Consider the following 18,037-nt stretch of genomic DNA (forward strand, 5'->3'; position numbering starts at 1 on the left):
ACTGACTGTTGCTATAAGAAATAAAACCTTTCAGTCAGCAGAAAATTTGCAGATTTTGATTACAATTTATTCAAGAGTTTTAATCAGGAGCAGAACTTTGGGCTAAAATTATCCCCATTCACGTAATAATTTGTCAATATTTCTATTTGGCTCCTAGTCATCAGTTGTGCACATTCTAAGCGGTAACTATGCTCTTTAATATACAGAGTTAGTCAACATTTTGTTTTTATTCTTCGCCACTTTATTGCTTTGGAAAATGTAACTTTTCAATCGAGGTTCAAACACATCTCTTAACTTATTTTGAGCTAATACTGACCTATGATTCGCTGTAATTATTCCTCTGCGGTTTCTGTACGAGCTCTGGCCTTGTTCAGGTCGCTGTGGCCTCTTGCACAGTAATACCTCACGGTGTCTTTGGGTCTCAGATTTTTGATCTCAATGTAAGTTGTGGACGAAGTTCTTGATGGGATGATTCAACCTTCGACTCCGGGCGCGTAATATGTGGTTTCCGAGGGTTTTCTGTAAGCAAGGAGCCACTCCAGCCCTTTTCCAGGAGCTTGTTTAACCCAGCTCACATAGTAGCTGTCCAGACGGAACCCGCTCACCGAACAGGACAGTTTGCGAGATTGTCCGGGCTTAGCGGTCTCTGAATCCGGCTGGGTCAGCACGATGGCGGATTGGACATCTGTTAGCGAATGGAAAAAATGTAATTACATAAGAAAACAATCAAATCAGTGAATTGAAATAACAACGCGATGTCAGACAAGAAGCAGACTTCTGTTTTATCTCTTATACAGTCGGGATACTTACAGGTGGAGCAAGCCAATAAGAAGCAAAGGCACAGCGCAAATCCCATCCTCAGTCTCTGGGTATAACTGACTTGGGAGCGTTACTGTCCGTCGCAGCGACACCTGTGGATTGTGAACCAGGAGCTGAACCGTCCCGTTATTTATACCGGCTAGAGTCAAATAAGAGAGAGAGAGAGAGACAGAGCTGGAGAATGGGAGTCACGCTCCTCCCCTAGTTAACAACCTGACTCCTCCTCTCTTTTCTTGTCTTGGTCCAGCTGTATAAACAATGGTTAACCATTAGTATTCTGCGTTCCACAAAAGTACGTTTCTTTTGATTGTCCATTTATTGTGTAGGATTATATACTGTCTTTCCAAAGCTTACTTTAAAATTGATTCAGGGTGTATATTTACATTCGTATTAAACACTCCACATGTGATCAGTGTCAATTCCCCTCAGATGGACGTAAACTCTCCCATGGAATTCGTTAGATGATCAGGGTAGATTTCACCTTTGACCAGGGTCAATACTTGTCCCTCAACCAATATCGCAAAATCAGATTATCTGGTCTTTTATCTCAGTGCAGTTTGTTGGATCTCGCTGTGCGCAGATTCATGGCCTAACATTTCCCTGCACTACAATGGTGATTATATATGTTTCAGAAACCCCACTGCCTGTAAATCACTTTGTGAAATGCACTGTGTAACTGCAAAACTTTCTTATTCCCATTGGCCTACAGTTGTGGTGTAGCAGATAAAGCATACACATTTTGCTAATATTTGTCCAGGGAAATTGATGATTTTTGACCCAGGACATCAAAAGTTTCGGAATAATATCACTTAATTTCAGATATAATCCATCGTGAAATGAGCAGCGTTGCTTTAAATCAAAGTCCCACAGGATCTCAGTTCACCTTTGTGAAGATTGTTCTTTCGTTTCACACTGAATTATTCTAAATGGGATCAGTTCAAATTTAAACAGCGGAGTGTTTTTGTGATGAGACTGCACAGTCCAACAGAACTGTAATTAATTCAGAGCTAAATCACTTTGCCTACCTTCTCAATAGTTCTGACATATTTATCCCACAAGTCATGTTTATTGTCTGATATCATTGGGGATTAGCACTGCACGTCAAACAAGATTGGCCAGGGTGAAGCCATTAAAGCAGAAATTACATTCAGGGATTTGGGGTATCACGAGTTTAATTTTTTTGTTAATTTTCACCAAGGAAGATAAATCATTAAATTTATGATGACATTAAACCAGATGCGTTCAGCTATTTAGATGCCAAGACCTGCTGGACGAAAGTGTCACCTATGAAAATATAAAGCCTGCCATTACTTTTATGCTAAAATCCTAGTGAGTCATTTGAGTTCCCACTCAGCTTCCAGACTGGGATTGTAACTCGACAGACTACAGATCAGTGGGTCAAGTAGAAAATTATTAATAGAAGCAAATATTCGCACCCTCGTAGTTAATGTGTTCTTTATATCTGTGTGATACGCGCTCAGCTGGCATTCCCTGTTACAGGATTGCAAAGAAACTGCGCAGTTGTCAGAATCAAATTGGCCTTCATGAATTAAATTCTGAAACATGCGTTGTATTGTTTCAGTTGCATTTATTCTGTTCTGCACGTGACATACACGAAACACAATTTCCTTAATCTTACATGATAAGAAATGCATTTTAGATTAACATTGTCGAATCATTCATTAGCTGATGAGTTTATTTATTTGCAGTGTGATCCACAACACATTCACCCCATAACTCTCCTCCACAGACAGCGATAGAAGCCCAGCAATCCATCATCCGGAAGGGGCGATAAGTCACATTGCAATTTACAGGAAACATCTGTGGCTGCTGTGCAGAAACAGAAGCTGTTTCCAGCCCATTGGTCAGAGATAAGAGGACTACCAGAATCCAGGTATTAGTAATGGAACCTATTTATACACAAATCTGCCCAACAACAATATGCATAAGCAATCTAATCTCATCTCCAATGGGTGTATGGGCATTCATTTGGAATGAATTAATAATTTAAGATTGATTCTCAGAACCTGTATCCTCTCCGAGGTACCAGGGGTATGAATTCTCAGAATGAATCTGGGAACATGAGGCTATTGTGACACACCACTGGGCACAAACTGAAGGAACAATTCCAAGAGCCTGGGGCCTATCTGATGCTCCTGGGAGCACAAACACTGGATGTGATTCCTGGAGACTAGGGAATATTTGAAATACTTGGAAGCATGAACCATGGGGATAGTATCAGGAACCTGGTCTCAGCAGACTCACCAGAGAACATAAACGCTGGGAATTATCCCCAGAACCTAGGCCTGTCTGACACATGACCACCTACTTGCTCAAATCCTGGGAATTGCAAGGTCAACCTGACACGATGTGTCCTTGAAGCACAAAGCCTTTTAATGAATCCCAGATGCTAGAGCAATGTTACACAGACACACCTTGGATACAGTTGTTGGGTCTATATGATACAGGCAGTTATAATTTGTAGTTGCTGGTCCTATATGACACTGACAGACATGGGAGCACAAATCCAATTAATTATTCCCTGTTCCTAGGTCTACATGACACAGGTAGTGAGCGGACTACAAATCCAATAAAGGATTGCTTGTTTGGAAGCCTTTGTGACCCAAGCACCGAGAAGTGCACAAACCCTCTGAATCATTCCCTGTTTCTGGATCTACCTGGCACAAGCAGATTAGGGAGCACCAGCTGGTACTGATTTCACATAGTAGCGAACGTATATCCAAGCTTAAATGGTAAATACACTAAATGTGAACTGGCATGGAATCAATGGGCCCCGATGGGTATTTATTGGAAAATATAGTGGATAAAAGGAGGTAAAGAATATTAACACTAAAGGATGACCGTGCAGAAAGAAATAGAGTAAAATTGACAGAAATGTCCTGTTGTTTCCCAAATCCATGCACATATTCCACAGTATTTTGTTTTTGAAAACCTCTTATCAGGTTGTAGTAATGCTAAAGACACAAATGAGATGCTTTGCGATTGCGACGTGGGAAACTATTGATTCTCATGTTTCTCCAATTATCGACAGCGTTTGACATGTTTTAAGCAGAACTCCTGTCTCCCCCTCCATGGCTTCCACCACGACCACCATCACCACCACCACCACCACCATCACCACCACCACCACCACCATCACCACCACCACCACCACCACCACCACCACCATCACCACCACCATCACCTCCACCACCATCACCACCACCACCATCATCACCACCACCACCACCATCACCACCACCACCACCACCACCACCATCACCATCACCATCACCTCCACCACCATCACCACCATCACCACCACCATCACCACCACCACCATCACCACCACCACCACCACCATCATCACCACCACCACCACCATCACCACCACCACGACCACCATCACCACCACCATCACCACCACCACGACCACCATCACCACCACCACCACCACCATCACCACCCTCCCCCCACAATAAATGCAGTCAATTGTGCAGTTGGGCAGCACTGCACTTGCCTGGCAAGAGCATCATCTCTAATGGTTTATCATCCTGCTACTGCGCCATTATCTCTGCTGTACCACTGGGATACAGGTTTGACTCCCCTATATTCTTCAGCTACATACTGCTCGCCATCATCGATATATATAACATTTGGTTCCATATGTATGCTTACGATACCCGGTTCCACATGTCCTGAAACTTCCATTGTCTCTAACCTGCCAATCTGATTATTCAACATTGACATCGAGGGTGAGTAGAAATTTAATCAATCGAAACGTTTGGAAAACTGAGGCCAATGTAATCAGTCTCTCGACAAAATTAATTCCCTTACGACTAATTACCTCCCTCTCCATGACCAATATTTGTAACTGAACCAGATCATTCGCAGGTTTGGCGCCTGATCTGACCCTGAACTGAGATTATTCCAAAACCCTGCTCAAAAAGGTCACGTCGCCCATCTCTATTCCATGGTCCATCTCAGCACTGGCTTCAAAACAACTGGTGCTAAACCACGCCCCCTCCCCCCTCTCTTCTCCTTTACAATACTCACTAAAAGCCATATCGTTGACCAAATGTAAGGTCATCTGCCCTAATGTCTACTTATGTTAGTCGGTGTCAAATTTAGTCTGTTAATGGTCTTTTGAGTCACGTTGGGACGATTAACGACAGCAACGTTGCTATATAGATGCAAGTTGTTATTGAATGATGTTGTTCAGTTTCTTTCTAAGTGAAGGAAATTATAAGCCAAGTGAAGTTCAGTTGTATTAATCTCAGGTCAGGGATCGTGAGATTTTCACTTTTACTATAACATGCAGTAATCATTACAAGGTCGAGTTATATGTCCCATGTTTCTGTGTGTTGTTCTGATGATCACTGAACAGAATCATAGAGGATAATGTGTTGATACTCATTATGTATGCTCAGATTTAATCACCTTTCCAAATGAACTCTGAGGACAGACAGACATCGCCTTGGAAACAGAATGATCCGTGAGGCAATGCGATCTAAAAAAAAAAGCACAAAATAAAATAAACATCATTGCCTGTTAGGGCTATTACAGGCCATAAGGCTATATTTCGGAACAAAGAAAATAACATGTTGAAACATGATAGGAAAATATCATTTATCATTGTGGAATTCACACAAAAATATTAAGAATGATGTGTTTTAGGCAAACACACACACACATAGGCACACAGACACACAAGCACATACACACACTGTTTTGTTGAGCCGGAGTTTAAAGACACCATGACGCTAACCTATGCCTTCAGCAAAATTCCTCCTTTCAATTAACATCAACAAATATGTACAATATACGTTAACAGGATTTTAACCATTTCACTCTTTTGCTAATGTTACTTTGCGGAAGAAAAAGCTACAATCATCTGGAACCCTTTCCATGTTTATCCTTTGGGACCTTCTGTAGAAGGAAATGACCTGGTTTATTACTCTAACTTGTTGCTAGAGACATTAACGTAAGGAAAATTAATTCATAATGACATTTTTAAATTATCAGCATTGATAATCTTTCGTCACCAGGTGGCAGTGATAACGCGATAACTTCCAAGAAAAGATGCAGACAATGCCACAGTTATTACTATACCATAGCATGTCTATGTTTATATCACAGCAGGCCTTCACTCAGTTATTACTAGTTTTGATTCTTCCACAGATCTTAGCATCTCTGACAACGCCTACGTGCATTACCCATACCTAATTGCCCTGGAGAATATTTTGGTGAGACATCTTGGAAAGCTGCAGTATGTGTGGCGCAAATACAACAACAGTGCTGGTGGGAATGGAGTTTCAGGATTTTGGTTCAGGAACAACGAAAGAAAGCAAAAACAACTCCAAGTCAGGATACTGTGCCTGACTTTGAGCGGCACTTGCAGGTGTTGGTGCTGCCATTCATCTGCTGTGCTGTCCCATTTAACAGAGCACTCAGGTTCTGAAGACGCTGTCGAGGGATTTAGCAGAATGAGATGAGGGGCTTCCATCATGCGGAAAAGTGAGAGAAACTTTCTCCTAGAGCAAAGAAAGTTAAGAGATGTTTGGGAAAAATTGTTCAAGTTTCTGAAGAGCTTTTATAGGACGTAACCTGACCATGCCTCCGTCCGTAATATACTGGGCTCAGTTTCGGATAGTGCAGTAAAGTCTATGCCCATCCATACTTTACACAAGGCCCTGTTTCAGATATCACAGACAAAAGCATGTGTCGTTTATGTTTCACTCCTCCACGTCCCTATTTACAACGCACTAGACTCTTTATCAGTTATTCCTGCACTATATAATGCCTCCTTTTAGATTGCAAGAGACCATCTCCGTGTTTATATTATATGAAGCCTGGTATTCGTGCACCAGCCTGCTCATAGTCCATGAGGCCATATCGCTGTTTATATTAAATAAGGCATTTTTTCTGTTATGAAGGCACTGGACATTCTGTTTATATTAGTCTATGGCCAATCTCAGTTATTGTGGTACTGTAATAATTGTGTGTCAGATCAATAGACAGATAGATGAATGAGACATATGTCTCATATTGTATATATATATATATTTGACTGGGTTGGTGGTGAATTTTTTTTATGGGAAAATACGTTTAGCCTTGGACACAGCCATCAGAAGCTGTGTGCAATGTCCAATTGCTCTTTTATTAAATGCATAATATTTATGTTGAAAGGATGGATCACGACTTGTAACAATCTCGGAAAGCTGAACTGGATTGGGGGCCAGAAGGGAAGGTGATCCAGTGTGCGCTGCAATTCATGCTGCATAGTGGAAATCTTTGTTGTGGCTATTGTACAAAGTGTTTTATAGTTATGGAATGTTTTCCCTGCAGGATTTTACACTCTCGTTTTCCGTGGCCACTGGTTGTGTGATCAACCCTGAACATATGTAAAACAAAAACAGAATTACCTGGAAAAACTCAGCAGGTCTGGCAGCATCGGCGGAGAAGAAAAGAGTTGACGTTTCGAGTCCTCATGACCCTTCGACTGTATCCCTGAACATATGTATATGCGTCTAATTGTATCTGTCTTTTGTGCTTATACAAAACACATCATTCCTGTTGTTTACAAGCTATATCAACAAAGGTGAATCTGCTTCACCAGTTACTTTTCTTACAATATTTAATTCCCTTTTATTAAAAATGCGTTGAAGTGTATTAGTGCAAGTTTGTTTCTTGATTCATTTATGTCAACAACTATACGAAGGTCGGCATTTTCACAATAGGAGCAATGGCGGTCATTGGCCACTAGATGACAGTGCAGGACGGTTTGCCGAAATTGCACAAAGCCGGCGCTGCCTCAGGCACGAGAAGGTGTCATGGTTTGTATTACATCAGACACTGCCTAAGGTTTTACTCATTTGGTATTGCCTGATTTGGAATAGTTGTTAAGTCCAGCATTTATTATCCATTCCTGATTGCCCTAGAGATATGGTGATATGCCACCTTCTTGAAAGGAGCAAGGGTTTTAACATCTTTGAAACTGAATAAATGCCAAGGCCCGGCCAAGATGTATCCTAGCTTGTTAAGGAAAACAAAAGAAGAAATCGTCATCATTTTTTAATTCTTTGCAACCTTAGACACTGTGCGATAGGGCTAGAGTGCAGCCAACGTTGTACTCTTGTTCAAAATGGAGATAAGTATATACTGAATAATTACAGGACAGTGAACATAATCTCGGTGCCAGGAGATGCATCTACATTTAGAATAACATTGATTAAGCAAAGCTGGACAGCACGACTTTGTTAAAAGCAGGGCGTGTCTGACTAACATGGTTACATTTTTTGAAGAGTTAATAGGGAATGTGGATGGGTACCGTGCATTCAATGTAGTCTATGTGGATTTTAGCAGGATCAGGTACTACGACGCAGACTGGTCACTAAAATTAAAGCCAATGTGAATCCAAGGCAAAGTGGCAAGCTAAATCCAAAATGGTTCAAAGCCAGGAAGCAAAGGGAAATGGACACTGGCGTTTCCGTAAAAGGAAATGGTATTCTCCAGGCCTTAGTAATAGGACATTTGCCTTTTGTTGCATATATCAAATACTTCCATATGACTGAAAGCAGTCTGATTCAGAAGTTTTGAGATGATGCACAAATTTGCTGTGTGATTAAGAATGAAGCAGAAAGCTGTAGACTGCAGGAAACCGACTAGTCAGGTGGACATACGAATAAAGATAATTGTGAGGTAGTATATTTGAAGAAGGCTAAACGGTAAGAGAATAAAAAATGATACAACACTGAGAAGTATAGTGGGACTACAGAATGGAGAGATTCCTGAATGTGCCTGGTAAGGTAGATAAGGTTATCAAGAATGCAGATGGGATTCTTGTTTCATTATCTGAGGCATAGAACATAAGAGTTGAGACCTTATTCTGGAACCGTGCGAAATGCTCGTTAGGCCAGAGTTAGAGTATTGCATGCAGTTCTGGTCCACAGACTATCAGAAACATATGAATGGGCTCGAGAAGTTACAGAGGAGATTTACGATGGCATTGCCTTGACAGCGGGAGATTAGCTATTGGGGAGGATAGGATAGGCTCGGTTTGTTTACCTCTGAACAAAGGAGGCTGAGGGAAGACCTGACTGAAATATATAAATTATGAAGGATCTAGAGAGTGTGGATAGAGAAACAAATTTCTCTTGGATTGAGTGTCAATAATAAGGAGGATTATAAGAAATAGGAGGAGGTTTAGTCCATATAGCCCATGAAGCCTGCTCCACTATTCAAGAACATCATAGCTGATCTGATTCAGGCCTCAGCTCCAGTTTCCTGCCTGCTTCCCAGAACCCTTGAACCCCATGTTGATCAGAAATCTGTCTAACTAAGCCATGAATATATTGAATGACCAGCCTCCACTGCTTCCTGGAGAAGTACAGTATCAAGACTAATGACTCTCTGAGTGAAGAAATTCCTCCTCATCTCTTTCTTAAATGGGAGAACACTGCTTTTTAAACTGTGACCCTAGTTGCAGATTCCCCTGCAAAATGGAGACATGTTCTCAGCATTTGCTCTGTAAAACCCCATCAGAATCTTTGAGATTTCAATAATATCACCTCGCATTCCTCTACTCTCCAGTAAGTAAAGATGCAATCTGTTCAACTCATCCTCATAGGTCAGCCCCTTCCTCGCAGGCATCAGTCGAGTGAACATCCTGTGAATTGATTCTGGTGCATGTATATCTCAAATTGCAGAGACCAAAATTGTACCTAATATTCCAGGCACCTTCTCACCAATGGCAGTACCATTATAGCAAGAATGCCCTACTTTAAATGCCATTACTCTTTGCAATAGAAGGCATTATTCAATTTGCCTTCCTAATTCCTTGCTGTCCCTTCATGTTTTGTTTCATCGTTGTACAAAGACATGCAGGTCTCTCTGCACTGAAGAATTCTGCAGCCTCTCAATTTAAATAAGATATTGCTTTTCGACTTATGCTGCAAACTTAGACAACCCCATATTTTTCCAACCTTATAATCCATGTGCTGAATTTCAGCGCAATCGCTAAACTTACCTGTTTGTTGGAACTTGTTTTCCTTTCTATTTTTGTATCATCAGCAAATTTGTCTACAATATAGCAGACCCCTTCATCAAAGAAGAAGAGGTTTTAGCAATTGCTTTCACCCAGAGGGTGATGGGAATCTAAAACTCATGATGTGGATGGGTTGTAGAAACTTGAAGTGAAACAACCTCAAAGGTTACAGACTAAGAGCTAGAAAGTTGCACCAGGTTGGTTACCACTTGGTCACTGGGATGAAATCCCTCTTACGTGTTATAGGTTTTTATGAGCCTATGATTCATTGCTGTTAGCTAGAGTGCTTCAGGATTTTGACCCAGCAACAGAGAAGAAAAAACGATATATTTCCAAGCCAAGTTTGCCTTTGGGAAACTTATAAGTGGTGATCTTTCCATGGGTCTGCTACATTTGTTCTTCTAGGTAAAAGCTGCTAGGGTTTTGTACAGAGCTGTCAAAGGACAGTTGGCGATTTGCCACAGTGCATATTTTAGATGGTGTACACTGCTGCCTTTGTGCAGTGGTGCTGGAGGGAATGAGTTTATAAATGGTGGGTGGGATGGCAAATCAGGCGCGATGATTTTTCCAGGTGGTGTCTACCTTCTTCCGAATGTGAGAAATAGTATTTAGAGAAATGCATGCGGTTCCTTGGGCCTGTTCTGAAAGCGTGTTTTTGGAACTGCCCTGATCCAGGCAAGTTCAGATATTCAATCACATTCCTAACATTTGCAAGGACATGGTGGACAGACTTTGGGTAGTCATGAGGTGCGTCATACAAAGTGCTGCCTCTGGTCTTTTCTAGATTCTTCATATATGTTGCTGGTTCAATTAACTTTATTTTCTGCTGTGGCCCCCAAAATGTTGCTGGTGTTGGATTCCGCAATGGTAATTTCAATGAGTAACAACTGGAGATGGTTAGATTCTCTCTTGTTGGACTTGGTCATTGCCTGGCACTTGTAATATCTCATATCACTTTCTGCTCATCAGCCAGAGGTTGAATGTTGTCCACTAGTTTTTTTATTCTGGCAAGGAGACATGAACTGCTTCAGTATCTGAGGAATCATGAATGGTGCTGAAAATTGTGCCAACATTCGCGAACATCCCGACTTCTGATGTGATTATGGAAATAAGGTAATTGATGAAGCAGCTGAAGATGACTGGGCCTAGGACACTCTCCTGAGGAACTCTCAATCGATTCTCTGGTGTGGGATCATTGGCCTCCAACAACAACAACCATTTTCCTTTCTGCTAGGTATGGCTCCAATGAATGGAAAACTTTCCCCCGATTGCCATTGACTTCAATCTTGCTAAGGATCCTCGGTGCCACACTCTGTCAACTGCTTCCTTGTTGTCAAGGGCAACCACTTTCTGATTAGGAATCCAGCTGTTTGTCTTTGTTCAAATCAACAAAGTGATGTAGTCGAGAACTGAAAGGCCCTTGTGAAGCCTGAACTGAGCATTGTTGAGCAGCTTGTTGGTGATGAGCTGCTGTTTTATTGCTCTGTCAATGTCACCTTCCATCAGATTGCTGATGGCTGAGAGTAGAATTATTGAGGGTCAATGGACCGGGTCGGATTTGTTAGGCATTTTTCACGATGTTACAGCTTGATCAGGCTGATAGTCCATTTTTAGAAATGCCTGTTGCTTATCTGTCCTGCTCTGCTAAATTTGTCATTGAACAATAGTTGATCTCCTCGCTTCATCGTCATGGTAGATTGATTGTTATACATTTCATGAGGTGCATTTTGTGGGGGAATAAGAATGTTGCTCATGCTAATGGCCTCACTGACGCGCAGTTTTTAACTGCCAAATATTCTCTAAATCTATCACATTTATCATGGTGATTATGCCAGAGAACGCAATGGGTGGTGCTCTCAGTCTGAATGTGGGACTTTGTATCCAAAAGGATAGTGGGGTGGACACTCTCACCGATACTGTCATGGAGAGATGTATCTGTGCCAGGTAGAGCGATGAGAGCCGCCTCAAGTAAGTTTCCCCCTTGTCTTCCCTCATCACTTTCCGGAGCTCCGGTCTGGTAGATATGGCCTTCATTACTAGGTCTGCACAGTCAGTAGCATTGGTATTGAGTCATTCTTGCTGATAGATGTTGAAGTTCCATTCTCTGCGCTGCCTTCAGTGTTTCTCCAAAATTGTGTTCAACATGGAGACGCACTGATTCATTAAATGAGTTAGGAAAATGGCTCACAATTAGGAAGAAGATTTTCCACCCTTGCTTAATCTGCTGACATGGGAATTCATGACTCATGCAGTCAATCTTGAGGACCTCTAGGGGAACTCTTTCAAGACTAATGTCCCATCATCTCTTGTGGGTCCCTCAGGCATATGGAGTATTGGCTGGAAGGCATTAATATTGAGCATGTCAGGCGGGCATTTGACCAGTTTGCGCTCATTGTTTCTCAATTGTGGAAGATGTCCTCAGATGTTAGTCAGGAGAACTTTATAGAGTTAACTGGACTGTACATAGCTTTGTCTGTGCCTATGATCATGTCATTTGGAGTTTCGGACTGTACTCATCTTGTTCATTCTCATAGCCATTTACTAAAAATGACTGCATGCTGAGAATTTTCAAAGGGGGGGATAAAGATTAACCACTTTGCTCTTTATCTCGAGTCCCATCAAGGACAAACCAGGTAAGGGGAAAAATGTATTTCCTAAAAGAACATTGATGTATCAAATGTGCTTTGATGGGTCTGGGAGATGCATGTTTCCCATTACTGATTTTGGATTTATTTTTAATAGTTCATATGTATATAATTAACTACATTTAAATTCACAAAAACTTTGGTGGAATTTGAACCAATGTAATATCTGTTCATCTTGGACTAGGCCCTTTATCAGCGCTTGTTGCACTGAACTGACTCTGTTTATATTTCCCAGCATTTGTCTCAGTTTTAACTATTTTTAAAAAGGCCCTGCTTCAGTTATTACTGAACTGAACCAAGTTTCCATTTATATTATACCCGACCCTAGCTTTGATTATATTTCACTGGAACCTATCTCAGGCACGACCTGGCGGTAGCGTTGTAGCTGGAATGTCATTGGTCCAGCCACCCAGAGGCCCGGACTCAACTTCTGGGAACATGGATTCAAATCCCACCACAGCAGCTGGTGGAATTTAAATTCAACTGTTACAAGAGCCGTTCAGAAGTTGGGAATTCTGCAAAAGCATGTCCACAATCTACAAGGTACATGTCAGGAGTGAAATGGAATGCTCGCCAATTCCCTGGGTGACAAGGGCAGCAGAAGGGCAGGAACAACATCAATTGGAAAGTCTCTGTTCCTTCACTATCCTTGGGTCCAAATCATTTAACTCCCTTCCTAGAAGCACTTTGGGTGTCCCTACAACACTTGGACTACAGCGGTTAAAGAAGTTTGCTCACTACCACCTTCTCAAGGGAAATTGTGTTTGGCTATTGAATGTTGATTCAGCTGGAAACGCACAAATCCCATCAATGAATGAAAGAATGGAAATAGAAGTGGATCACTATAATTATCATTGCTGTAAACGCATCTGGTTCACTAATAAACATTCGGTGAAGTAAATCTGTCATCCTTCCCCCGTCTGGCCTAAATATGACTCCAAACCCACAGCATGTGGTTCACTCTTAACTCTCCTCCCACTCTGAAAGCGTATAACAAGCTATTCAGTTCAAGGACAACTGCGCGGAAATGCTGGCCCTTTCAGAGATCTTCACATCTGCTGGAAGAATAGAGAAGAAAAAATACTCCAGCCTATTTAATAATTAAAAACAAAATTTGTAAAAGTACTCCCTATTGCTTTACCATGAGTATTGGACATAACGTTTTACGAAATATTTGAAGGTTGTAGAGAGGATGAAGAGGAGCTTGACCCAAATTTTACAAGATTTTGGAGATCTTGGATCATTTTTCTTAGAATAGAGGATGTTGAGAAGGGTTTTGAGCGAGGTATTCAAGACCATGGGAGGTGTTGATACGTAATGACTAAAAATGACTTTCTTCAAATAACACAGGGCTCTGCCTCAGATAGTAGTGCAATAGGCCTTGTCTGAATTTATGTTTTACATTTCACCCTGCTGGAGTAAGTGCACTGATGCATACATCTGTTTATATTACACAAGGCCATCTCTCTGTTTGTATTATGCCAGATGCTGGAAAAGGTATTTAGCATTAAACAGTTTATATTACCCTAGGTGTTGTGTATCTCAGTCTCCATATCTACCAACCTATCTAACTGTGTACCTGTCTGTTTGTCTGTCTATCTATCTATCTATATATCTATCCATCCACCTAACCATCTATTCGCCCAGCTATTTCAGGTCATCTATTACAGTTAATATTTCTTGATGCTGACGTCCTTTTCGAGTTCCTGTGTGGAAAGCACCTACTCAGATTCCAAAGAGAGTTTAACTGCCCTCAGAATTGAGTTCGAAAGTGGATTAAATCAAATTCAGAATAAACAACAGCTACCCACAATTCTCTCTGGTTTGTTCACAAGTGACTACTTGTGCCTCACTGGCATGTGTGATGATTTGTGCAAGAGATGGTGGAAATGTAACTGTACCTATACCTGACGTGAGGATAATCAATCTGTAATTCTCTCACTTGGAATGGAATGTAACACTTTCCACTCTCAATGAAATTCAATAAAATGAAAAAGAATTTGTTTCTGTTTCCATTGTATTGTGTTGCATGCTAACTTCCCTATTTCCTCCCGAGTTTCCAATACGTTTGCCATGATATAATTCGATGTTTGCTGAGGCGGGTAAAGTGTTAACTGAAGAGAATAGGGCATTAATGTCTGAGAAAGGTCCCATTGTAAAATATAAATAGATATATTCTCCAGTACAATTGTAACAGAAACATAGTGTAAAACATTATAAATAGAGACAGGTTCCAGTGCAGTAACAACAGGGACAGGATCCTTGTAATATTAACACACACATGCTCTAGTATAGAAATAACTGAGACATGGTCGAGTTCGATATAAACAGACACAGGGTATGGTTCACGAATAACTGAAACACAGCATTATATAATACAAGTAGAGAAACACTCTAATGTAGTAAAAACTAATTCGGGGGCCGGTCTGAAACAGAGGTTTGATTAGTACAGAAATAACTGTGCCAGAGCTTAGTGTAATTAAAATACAAACACCATATTATGTGTCCATAAATTTCACAGGTTTTAGCAAAACTAAAACTGACTTGAACTCATAGAGTAATAATTGAGGCAGGATCTGGTGTAATATAAAGGGAACTTGTTGCCAGTGTAATATATGCATATTTTTCAAATCTATGTTTACTGGATATTGACACAATGAACAGAAGGAATTAGGTTTCTCAGCCTATTTTCTCAAATCTTCTCATCATCTTGGAAACAGCGATTAGCTTTCTGTTTAATCTTCTTTATCACAAACAGAATGGTCCTAATTTATCCAATTCATCGTTTTTACGAAAGACCCTGATCGTTGTGAACAAACTGGTTACCCTCCTCTGTATACTTTCTGAGACTGCAACACACTTCATAGAATCTGAAAATCATAGATATGTGCGGCACCGAAAGAGACCTTTCCGCCCATCCTGTCCATAATGGCTGGAAATTATCAATTGAGTCTAATCCACTTCTCAGTTTTTACTCCAGAGCCCTTGAGGCTACATTTCTTCAAGCGAACATCCAAATATATTCTGATATGTGATGAGGGATTCGGTCTGGAACACTATTTCATGCAGTGAGTCCGAAACACCATGAAACACTCCTAAGGATAGACACGGGACAGTTCAGATGCAGAGTAAAGCTGCCTGTACATTGGTAAATTCTGGGCTGAGGCACAGAGTAAATCTCCCTCTAAACTATCCCACCAAACACTCTCAGGACATGTATAGCGCTGGATAGATACAGATCCCTGTACATGATTCGATCGAATGGTCCCAAGAATGGTACAGCAGTATCAGATGCAGAATAAATATCACTCTGCAGTGTCCCATATATCACTCACAGAAAGATATAGGAATTTTAATATGCAGAGTAGCGCTCCCTCTAGACCCTCCCATTAAATACCCCCAATGTTGTTGAGTTCACCAGACACAATTTATACATAAATTCCTTCTGCGAACAGCCATCTATTTGGTTAAAGGTCAATGCGTAGGGCTGAGGTTAAACTTTGGTAAGATACTGACCTCATGTTATGAGTTAAAGACGCTGACACATTAATGAGAGGCCAGACTCTCCCGGGATAGGGGAGAAAGGGAGACTGAGCGGGATAGAATGCAGGAAACTCCGCGAACACATTTTCAATGCTACTATATACCGGATCAAAGGAGGCTTCGCCAGTTTTGAACACAGATATCACCTTTACATAGTTGTCCCATAAGTTAGAGAAATGTTCCAAATATCAATCATTACTGGAATCCTTTGTGTGATTTGCATTTCTCTGTTGTTATTTCTATGCTCTGTTGGTGGGGAAGCATCTATTGTATTTCTGCCGCTCAATATTCTTTTCTGAGGCGTCTACTTCTGTGTTTATTTACATAAACGCCTCACTAGTTTCAATGAAGTGCTCACGGAAGCAAAATCAGTTCAACAGTCATTTATTGATTATTTTCAGCTCAAAACAAGTTTATTTTAAGAATATTCACAGATGGTATACGAAATGAACATAAATATCCGAAAAGCAATTGGTATAGAGGTTAAAAACAAAAACAGAATTACCTGGAAAAACTCAGCAGGTCTGGCAGCATCGGCGGAGAAGAAAAGAGTTGACGTTTCGAGTCCTCATGACCCTTCGACAGAACTTGAGTTCGAGTCCAGGAAAGAGCTGAAATATAAGCTGGTTTAAGGTGTGTGTGTGGGGGGCGGAGAGATAGAGAGACAGAGAGGTGGAGGGGGTTGGTGTGGTTGTAGCGACAAACAAGCAGTGATAGAAGCAGAATATCAAAAGATGTCAACAACAATAGTACAATAGAACACATAGGTGTTAAAGTTAAAGTTGGTGATATTATCTAAACGAATGTGCTAATTAAGAATGGATGGTAGGGCACTCAAGGTATAGCTCTAGTGGGTTTTTTTTTTTTTATTTTATATAATGGAAATAGGTGGGAAAAGGAAAATCTTTATAATTTATTGGGAAAAAAAAAAGAGAAGGGGGAAACAGAACGGGGGTGAGGATGGGGGAGGGGACTCACGACCTAAAGTTGTTGAATTCAATATTCAGTCCGGAAGGCTGTAAAGTCCCTAGTCGGAAGATGAGGTGTTGTTCCTCCAGTTTGCGTTGGGCTTCACTGGAACAATGCAGCAAGCCAAGGACAGACATGTGGGCAAGAGAGCAGGGTGGAGTGTTAAAATGGCAAGCGACAGGGAGGTTTGGGTCATTCTTGCGGACAGACCGCAGGTGTTCTGCAAAGCGGTCGCCCAGTTTACGTTTGGTCTCTCCAATGTAGAGGAGACCACATTGGGAGCAACGAATGCAGTAGACTAAGTTGGGGGAAATGCAAGTGAAATGCTGCTTCACTTGAAAGGAGTGTTTGGGTCCTTGGACGGTGAGGAGAGAGGAAGTGAAGGGGCAGGTGTTGCATCTTTTGCGTGGGCAAGGGGTTGTGCCATAGGAGGGGGTTGAGGAGTAGGGGGTGATGGAGGAGTGGACCAGGGTGTCCCGGAGGGAGCGATCCCTACGGAATGCCGATAAGGGGGGTGAAGGGAAGATGTGTTTGGTAGTGGCATCATGCTGGAGTTGGCGGAAATGGCGGAGGATGATCCTTTGAATGCGGAGGCTGGTGGGGTGATAAGTGAGGACAAGGGGGACCCTATCATGTTTCTGGGAGGGAGGAGAAGGAGTGAGGGCGGATGCGCGGGAGATGGGCCGGACACGGTTGAGGGCCCTGTCAACGACCGTGGGTGGAAAACCTCGGTTAAGGAAGAAGGAGGACATGTCAGAGGAACTGTTTTTGAATGTAGCATCATCGGAACAGATGCGACGGAGGCGAAGGAACTGAGAGAATGGGATGGAGTCCTTACAGGAAGTGGGGTGTGAGGAGCTGTAGTCGAGATAGCTGTGGGTGTCGGTGGGTTTGTAATGGATATTGGTGGACAGTCTATCACCAGAGATTGAGACAGAGAGGTCAAGGAAGGGAAGGGAAGTGTCAGAGATGGACCACGTGAAAATGATGGAGGGGTGGAGATTGGAAGCAAAAT

General features: G+C 41.7%; 1 pseudogene; it reads right to left on the reverse strand.

The window, feature by feature from the left end:
* The window catches only part of LOC121273451, a 154,871-nt pseudogene extending 154,416 nt beyond the window's left edge, over nucleotides 1–455 (reverse strand).
* Nucleotides 456–18,037: the final 17,582 nt, after the last annotated feature.

Source organism: Carcharodon carcharias (assembly GCF_017639515.1).
Source record: "Carcharodon carcharias isolate sCarCar2 chromosome 21 unlocalized genomic scaffold, sCarCar2.pri SUPER_21_unloc_3, whole genome shotgun sequence".
NCBI lineage: Eukaryota > Metazoa > Chordata > Chondrichthyes > Lamniformes > Lamnidae > Carcharodon > Carcharodon carcharias.